Consider the following 7924-nt stretch of genomic DNA (forward strand, 5'->3'; position numbering starts at 1 on the left):
GCTACTTCTCATTCAGAGCCATGCTCGGTAGGATGTAGATGTCGAGTCTCGTCGGTCGGGCGGCGGCCGACGCTTTCTCTGTGTACAGTAAATTTGGATTGTACGCGCGCACATTTTGACATTTTTGCGATACACATTTAACCTAGCATGGGGTCGCCCGTCCGAGAAAACGGCGCGTTGTGTGTGCACAACGCGTCGTTTGTGTGTCACAAAATCCCGATTTGGTCAACACAATTTACGATTTTAGAATTTCAGGAGTCGCCCAATAATTTTGGTGTCACAATTTGAGCCTTGTCACAGATTGAGCCTGTGAGAAGGGTACTGTACTAGGTAAATACTACGATTGTAACAATGTTACCCCTGGTCCTCTGATTGCACTGCGGGTAGCCTACGAACGCCTACAGTAGGGTTGTTAGGGATGAACGGCAACAAGGGCGGCATGAAGGCACACGCCTCCCCACCCCGGCCACCATTGTCGTCACAAAGGACAGGAAGGTCATCTACTCCTTCGCCAACATCGACTACTCCAAGCGCGCAGAGCCTGCCGATATCGTCGCCGCCGTCAAGGCCATCAAAGCATAGGTTCCTGCATCCACGGGTAGGAAACGCGGCCCCCACATCCGCAGTTTTGAGCGTTGGTCACGCCACCGAGTTTTGCGCACCGCAAGCGTCAGTCGCAGGCTGCGCTCGTTGCGGGCCGCCATCGCTGGCCGAAGTCAGCTGGGTCTGTGGGAAACGGCGTCTGTGTCTGTGTGCGGGGCTCGCCCTTCCGGTGGCATGGTTTGTTGGCGGCTCGTGCTGGAATGCATTGCCAGGTCGCGGGGAGATGTCTTTCGCCCGCTGCTCCGCTGATGCCGGCTGGGCTTGCGGTCCCCCATGTTGTGTGCTAGGCTTACGGCCGCGAGCTGCAGTTCTGTGGCAGTGAACGGCTTCGGCCGGAGTTGATGCCCCGCCTGTATAAATGTGCCAGCCATTGCCAGCCGTTTCGTACACGCGCCGCGCCTGCCTCATTGTCCGTTTCTTCGTGATGGAACTAGGTGTAGCCGTTTGAACGTACGCGCATATTGAAATAAAATCGCCCGTGTTATGTACAACTACCTCTTCACGACACCCTGCAAGACTGCAGTTTGCTCATCACAATGAGTCGTGACAACGGCCTTTTTATTAATCCGGGGAGCTAATAGAGTATGCCATGCCGTCGAGAGTCACGTACTTGGTCATGTAAGTGAGCTTTGCCTCTGCGATCAAGTTCTTAATCCTTGCGACGTCAAACTAACGGATTAGGGCGCTTTCCTTTATTTCATCTTACACTTCTATTGCACTTCATCGTCTTTCACGATCGACTTGTTCCAGTGCATCTACTTACTATACCCTTTCCACAAAGCAGTTTCCACTCGTGTTCGCAGGTAGCGAACACGCTTCCACATTACTCGGAACGCATCCGCAAGTGTTCACAACTTCCGTGGAAGGTTTCTCCTCGCCGCGACATACATTGGCATTACTCATTCCGACAATAGAAATGTCAAAGCTGCCAACTTGACATTCGCGCTGAGTGGCAGGCGTGTTGGGGACGCAATTAACTCCATTCGCGTTGCTTGTACAGCAAGGAACATCGTTTGAGTCACAATAATCGCAGTCGCAGGCGATACACACCATCACGTCTGATCCTGAGGCATCTTCCGCTGTCTGACATCCGGTCCCGTCTGGACACGCGTCACAAGCGTCTGTGGAACAACCACACGTCCCGTCAAATGTGATGAACTCTCCGGGAGGACAATCCGGGCAAGACGATGTCGTCGTTGTCGTCGTCGTAGTGGTAGTGGTAGTCGACTCTGTTGTTGTCGTCGTCGGCGTCGTGGTAGTCGTTGTCGACTCTGTGGTCGTCGTCGTCGTCGGCGTCGTGGTAGTCGTTGTCGACTCTGTGGTCGCGGTCGTCGTCGGCGTCGTGGTAGTAGTAGTCGTGGGCGGACTTGTCGTCACATCATCTCGAGTGCAAATGTATCCATGCTTCACTTCTCCACGAGAGCGCAGCATGCACTCTCTAACTTTGCAAATCGACAGGAGCTTTCTGCACTGCCTCCGCGCACTGCGACGGGAACCACACTGCTCCGGACAGACTTTTGGTCTCGGAGTCGGGATAACTACTTTTGGCACACACTTCACACCAGGGCGAGAACGATCTCGAACAGTCCGAGTACACGACACAAGCACACAATGGCTACGGTAAATGGACTGCTTGCATTGTCGGGTACCTATACGTTGACTAAGACACTTCGAGGGGCAGGAGTGCTTCGGCGGAGGCGGAGGCGGCGGTGGGGGCGCGACAACCTTCGGAGAACAACGCTTCCCACGCCTCCCTTTGCTGAGGCCGCAATCATTCAGTTTGCAGGATGATTTTAAACGGCACTCCTTTCGAGCTGCTGAGGTTGAAACACACCTGTCCGAGCAATGGTCGTGATGAACCAGGCGGACAAAGTACCGTCGATGAGGGCGACAACGATCAAAGTTAATGTCATACAGGTGAGGAACTTCATGCTGGCCTTCACTCAGCTAAACTCTGATACCTTTTTCCAGATGGGAGCAAAGAGTGGATAAGCGGTAAAATGGCGGAGGGACCTGCTGTTTATATGCTACTTGTCAAGTTTCCGTTGCACTTGGTCCCAACTTCGAAACGCTGCAAACACGCATTCCCGCCATTTAATAGATCCGTATCGGACAGACGTGGGATGACCCTGTATTAGTATGCAACTCCCGTTTCGGGAAGTGCGATTCCAGCTCAAATTCGCCTGTCCCCGACATACAGCATACAAGAATACGACATTGTGAACAAGGAAGCTTATGTAAGGTGTGAACACCTACCATTTTCGGTCATCCCAGCCATGTACTGTACACCATAAAGCACTAACATACAGTATGAATATTAAACTCCGGCAGTTTCAAAATTTGCTGCTGCGACGTGAGTTGGTGTGAGTTGTGTTGCTCTCGGCCCTTTGCGGGTGCTGCAGGGACGTTTACGATCGCAGAGGATCGATGGGATGGCTCAGACGCGAATTACTACATTCTTTGGCAGTGAAAGTAACTTTCAGTACACCGGACGCGCTGTAGAAACATGAGAACGTCCCCAAACATCGTAATAGAACAAATTCGCACTTCTTGCGTCATATTCTGGAGAAAATTTCTTACGCCCCCCCTTTTATTTGGGAATTGTTGTTACGTGCCCCTTTTATAAGCCCCTTTATACAAGCCCCTTTCCTTGGGGGCGCTAGAGTGATGAAAAGGTGAAGAGGGCGTCGTCGGAATGAGTTTGATCAAAGGGAGCACGTTCCCTGACAAGCACAACATGTTGCTGCTGCTGCCCTTGCCTCTCAAGTCAACATTGACGTGGATTTGCAGATGCTGCCAATTGCCAGACAGATGAGCGCGTGGAGAGTTCCGAGTCAGGCAGGTAGGCCGAAGAAACTGTGAAAACTGCAGAAGTTGATTGGCGCGTGGTTTTCTCCACGCGCTGTAAGGACAAGATACTCTAGCAATTTCCCTCTCTGTAGTGAGTATATAAGTCCCCCCGATGATTCCGAGTAACGGGCGTCGGGGGATGGTAGAGGGAAGACACACACCGTACGTATCGAGTCGTTCACCGACTCTCGTACAGTAAAGAACTGCCGGTCGTCGGCAGTTTTCCCTCGAATTTCTCCATTTTAGTGGCAAATTCCACATTCATGAATTAATTTTTTGCCCGAGAACAGAAAAACCCTACCCGTGATCTCCACTTTTTCTCTTCTTGTCCGGCGTCGCGCAGTGGCTTTCCACCCTTCTCCGTCGTACCTAACCTCCCCGCTCGCCGCGCCGCTTCCCAATCCCGCTCGCCGCGTTCCCCCGCTCGCCGCGCCGCCTCCCAATCCCGCTCGCCGCGTTCCCCCGCTCGCCGCGCCGCCTCCCAATCCCGCTCGCCGCGTTCCCCCGCTCGCCGCGCCGCCTCCCAATCCCGCTCGCCGCGTCCCCCCGCTCGCCGCATTCTACCGCTCACCGCGACATGCCGCTGGCCGCGCCCCGCCGCTGGCCACGCCCCGCCGCTCGCCGCAGTCTACCGCTCACCGCGACGTGCCGCTGGCCGCGCCCCGCCGCTGGCCACTCCCCGCCGCTCGCCGCAGTCTGCTGCTCGCCGCACCTCGCCGATCGCCGCACCCCATCGGTTGCGGTACTCTGTGGCTTACTGCTTGCCGCTTCCTACTGCGTGCTGCTCCTGGCTGCTTTCTGTTCTTTTGTTCGCAGTTCCTTGCCGCTCGCTGCTCCTCGCCGCTCGCTGATCCTTGCCGCTCGCTGCACACTGCCGCTCGTCGATCCCCGCGGTCGCACTTTTCCGTGCCGCCTCTTGCTCACGGTACCGCCAACTCTCGCTCTGACGGTGACGCCGCCTCTCTCTCACACTTGGACGCCGACTTGCTCCGATTGTGACGCCGCCTTGCGCTCCACTGTGCCGCCACCAGACACCACGCCACACCGCTCACGCTGCGTTACCGCCTCTCCCCGCGCTTGCTGCCGTGTCGCTACCGCCACACCGCCTCCTAAAGGGTACACTATTACCACTCCCTGCCGAGTTACGGTCCAGCTGCCGTAACTAAATCACCGCCTCAAAGACAACACGCTGCCACCGGCCGTTCCAAAGGCCTCACACGTGACTAGCACATCGAAGACTGCGGCTGTGAGCAGAGTCCCAGTACATCCTTTCGATTACCAACGACTACTCTAGTGGACAATTCTTTTCCCCGAGAGCGATAGCGAGGGCGGCAACTTGAACCAAAAGTGAGGAAGTGTTAGTGAGTCCCCACCGGTTCGCTGTTTCGGCAGTGGGCGGATCACGGTGTTTGGTCGAAAGGCCTGGTGACCACACAGCGACCGATCTGGACGGGGTGTTGTACCGACGGGGAGGGTTTGAGAAACTAGTCTACTCGCGTCGCGCGAGCTTCCTGAAAGGGAGTAGACAGCCTTTAGCCAGTGTATGGGCTGCTGTGGATCTCTCGTAAGGATCGTCGCGCCCGCTCCAGCAAACGCAGGAGTGGGTAGACAGCTGAAGTCGTTTCCGACCCGGACGGTCTCCGGGTGCCGAAGGTCAGACCTTCCCGTCGTGGGACGGTATCCCTCCAAGGACTTCCCCTGTAGAGGACAGGGCGCCAAGGGTCGGAGTACCCTTTCAAGGTTGAAATTTTTGCCGAAGCCGAACTTGTACCAACACTGAACATGTCACAATAGCAGGAAACATCAGATGCAACCTCGCCTTCGGGATCCGGGCAACAGGCAGAACCCCGCTTCATGCACCACGTCCCTCTGGCTGACCTTAACGACAAACCGAAGGGATTCGTGTCCTCTGTACGCCATTTAGAAGCCACTGAGGCTGCCCAAGGGGATGGTCTTCTACGCCTATTCGCAGACATGTTCACTCCCGCAGACCTTTTTTCAAAGGAACTCTGTGAACTACCGGCAGTCTACACTGAGCTCCGCAACTTCCTTGATTCACACGGAGCTGACATGCAGCAGCGCTCCTCTCGCCGCATCATGATGACTCTTGCTCATAATATATACGAAGAGCAGGAAGATCAACAAGCTGCGATTGGCATCGTCACCGAGATCATGGCTGCAGGTCGTCGAATGAGGACCGATCTTTCCCGGACGGACAACAACCGCCAAGAATAGTCGCAATCACGCTCTGCCCCCACCTCCACCGCAAGTGCCCCTGATAGACTAGCACACAATGTTGCCATGCGTCTCAGAGACAGGGATAAAAAGTTTAGCGGGGCGCTTGGTGAGTCGTGGATGGAGTTCGTGGATGAGTACATGCAAGTATGCCGAGATTATTCTCTGTCTCCAACACAAAAGCTTCACTACATGCACAATCTCCTATCCGGGGATGCGAAGAGGTTCTACCTGGATCGAGTAGATGGCTATGCAACCTCATACCAACAAGCCATAGATCTGGTTGAGAATGAATACAATTCCCCTGTTAGACAGGCAAGGGTGAAAAACTACCTCAACACTTTGCGGATCTCTACGTTCGTTTCAGATGGGCTAGATGAGTCTGCGGCACTATTCAAAATCTATAAGGTGATCACGAAGTTGTCTCGTCAAGGACCTGCTTCCCATCGCGGTGATGCACATAAAGTAGAATTCCTTCGGAACGCAGTCGTTGGATCTGGGTGGTCCCATGAGCCGCTGAGCAGGGTGGCAACGCACGGTCTCTCTTTCCAACAGCTCTACGGCGAACTGGAGGCTGCTCTCCAACTCCAGAAGGAAGCAAAGCAAGCCATGTTGAGAGATGCCGCAACAAAGACCAAAGACCTTGGCTACGACGATGAGGTCCCAGGGATACTCTTCGCAGGTCAGACCCCGTATGCTAAACACCCATCTCGTAATCGCTTCTTCAGAGGTTCAAGGGGTTTCAGCACTCTGTCATCTAGACCGAGAACCAGTTTCGATCCACTTAGCATTCAAGGGTGTTTCAACTGTGAAGACAAAACACATACCATTCGAGACTGCCCGCGGCCGATAAACGCAGCTAAAGCCGCTGCTAACAAACTGGACTACTTTCGAAAAAGGAAACAGACTGGAGAACGTTCTGTACACCTCGTTCTTGCTCAATTATGTCAGCAACTCGACCAAGGATCTGCTTCCGGCGCCCGAGAAGAGGTCGAGGAGAAAGACATCCCAGAGAAGCAGACTGATCGTGAGATCTTTGAATGCATCTTGGAGGAGTCTAGCCAGTACGGCGTTGACTGCACTTCCCCACGCCCTCTACATTCAAACGAGACTTTATCTCAGGAAGAAGATTCCCTCCATCCATACTTCTCGCAGCAAGATAGAGAAGACTACGTATTCGTCGTGTACGAAGGGGATAACGCCTCAATATTCAAGTCTGACCATGTGTTTGGTACCGACAAGGACGTTCCCTTCCTAGGCGCATGTATCGATACGGGAGCACAAAAGTCTGTCATCGGAAAACAACAAGCCCTGGCGTACTTCAGGCTTATCGGGGAGGAGTTCAGGCCGCGCAAGCACGGGCATGACCTTAAGTTCAAGTTTGGAAACCGCCGCCACATCGGACTTGGTCGTATTGAGATAAGGATTCCCATCAATGGAACGCACGTTCTATGCCCGAACATCGAAGTGGTTGATGTAGACGTCCCGCTACTCCTCGGCCTAGACTTTCTCGACGAGTACAAGATGACCGTTGATGCGGCAAATGATTTACTCGAATCGAAGATCCGCGCTTGGTCATTCCCTTTAACGCGGAAACTGGGACATCTATATCTTGAATGGGACTACGGAACATTCTACACATCAGAGGAACTGTTGAAGCTGCACAAACACTTCTTTCATCCAGATTCAGGACGTCTCTACGCAATGCTAAAGCGGGCCGACAATGCCAGTACAACTCCATCTGATCTTAAAGAACTGGAGAGGGTCGCATCGGAGTGTGACGTTTGCCAGAGAAACATGGCCGCTCCGAGCAGATTCAGAACCGCTCTTCCGTCCGATGATGTCGTGTTCAATAGGTGCGTTTGTATGGACATTATGTTCCTCGAGGGGAAGGCAGTGTTGCATATGGTGGACAAGGACACTAAGTTCAGTGCAGCTTCTTTCCTCCCGAAACAGACTGTCGACGAGTTGTGGAGCACATACTTGTCGCACTGGGTCCTTCCCTACATCGGTCACGCGCTTGAGATACACGCAGATCAAGGCCCCCAGTTCCGCTCTCGCAGGTTCGCTTCCTACACGAGCATGGAGGGAGTTCAGCTTCGCTTATCGGGTGTCGAAAGCCACAACAGCCTAGGCGTCGGAGAGAGGTATCACCACTACCTGCGTCGTATTTTTCGCAAGATACGCGATGAGTTTCCTGATATACCAATGAAAGACGCACTAAGACTAGCTACAA

The sequence above is a fragment of the Chondrus crispus genome, genomic scaffold (genome assembly GCF_000350225.1).
Source record: "Chondrus crispus Stackhouse genomic scaffold, scaffold_55, whole genome shotgun sequence".
Lineage (NCBI taxonomy): Eukaryota > Rhodophyta > Florideophyceae > Gigartinales > Gigartinaceae > Chondrus > Chondrus crispus.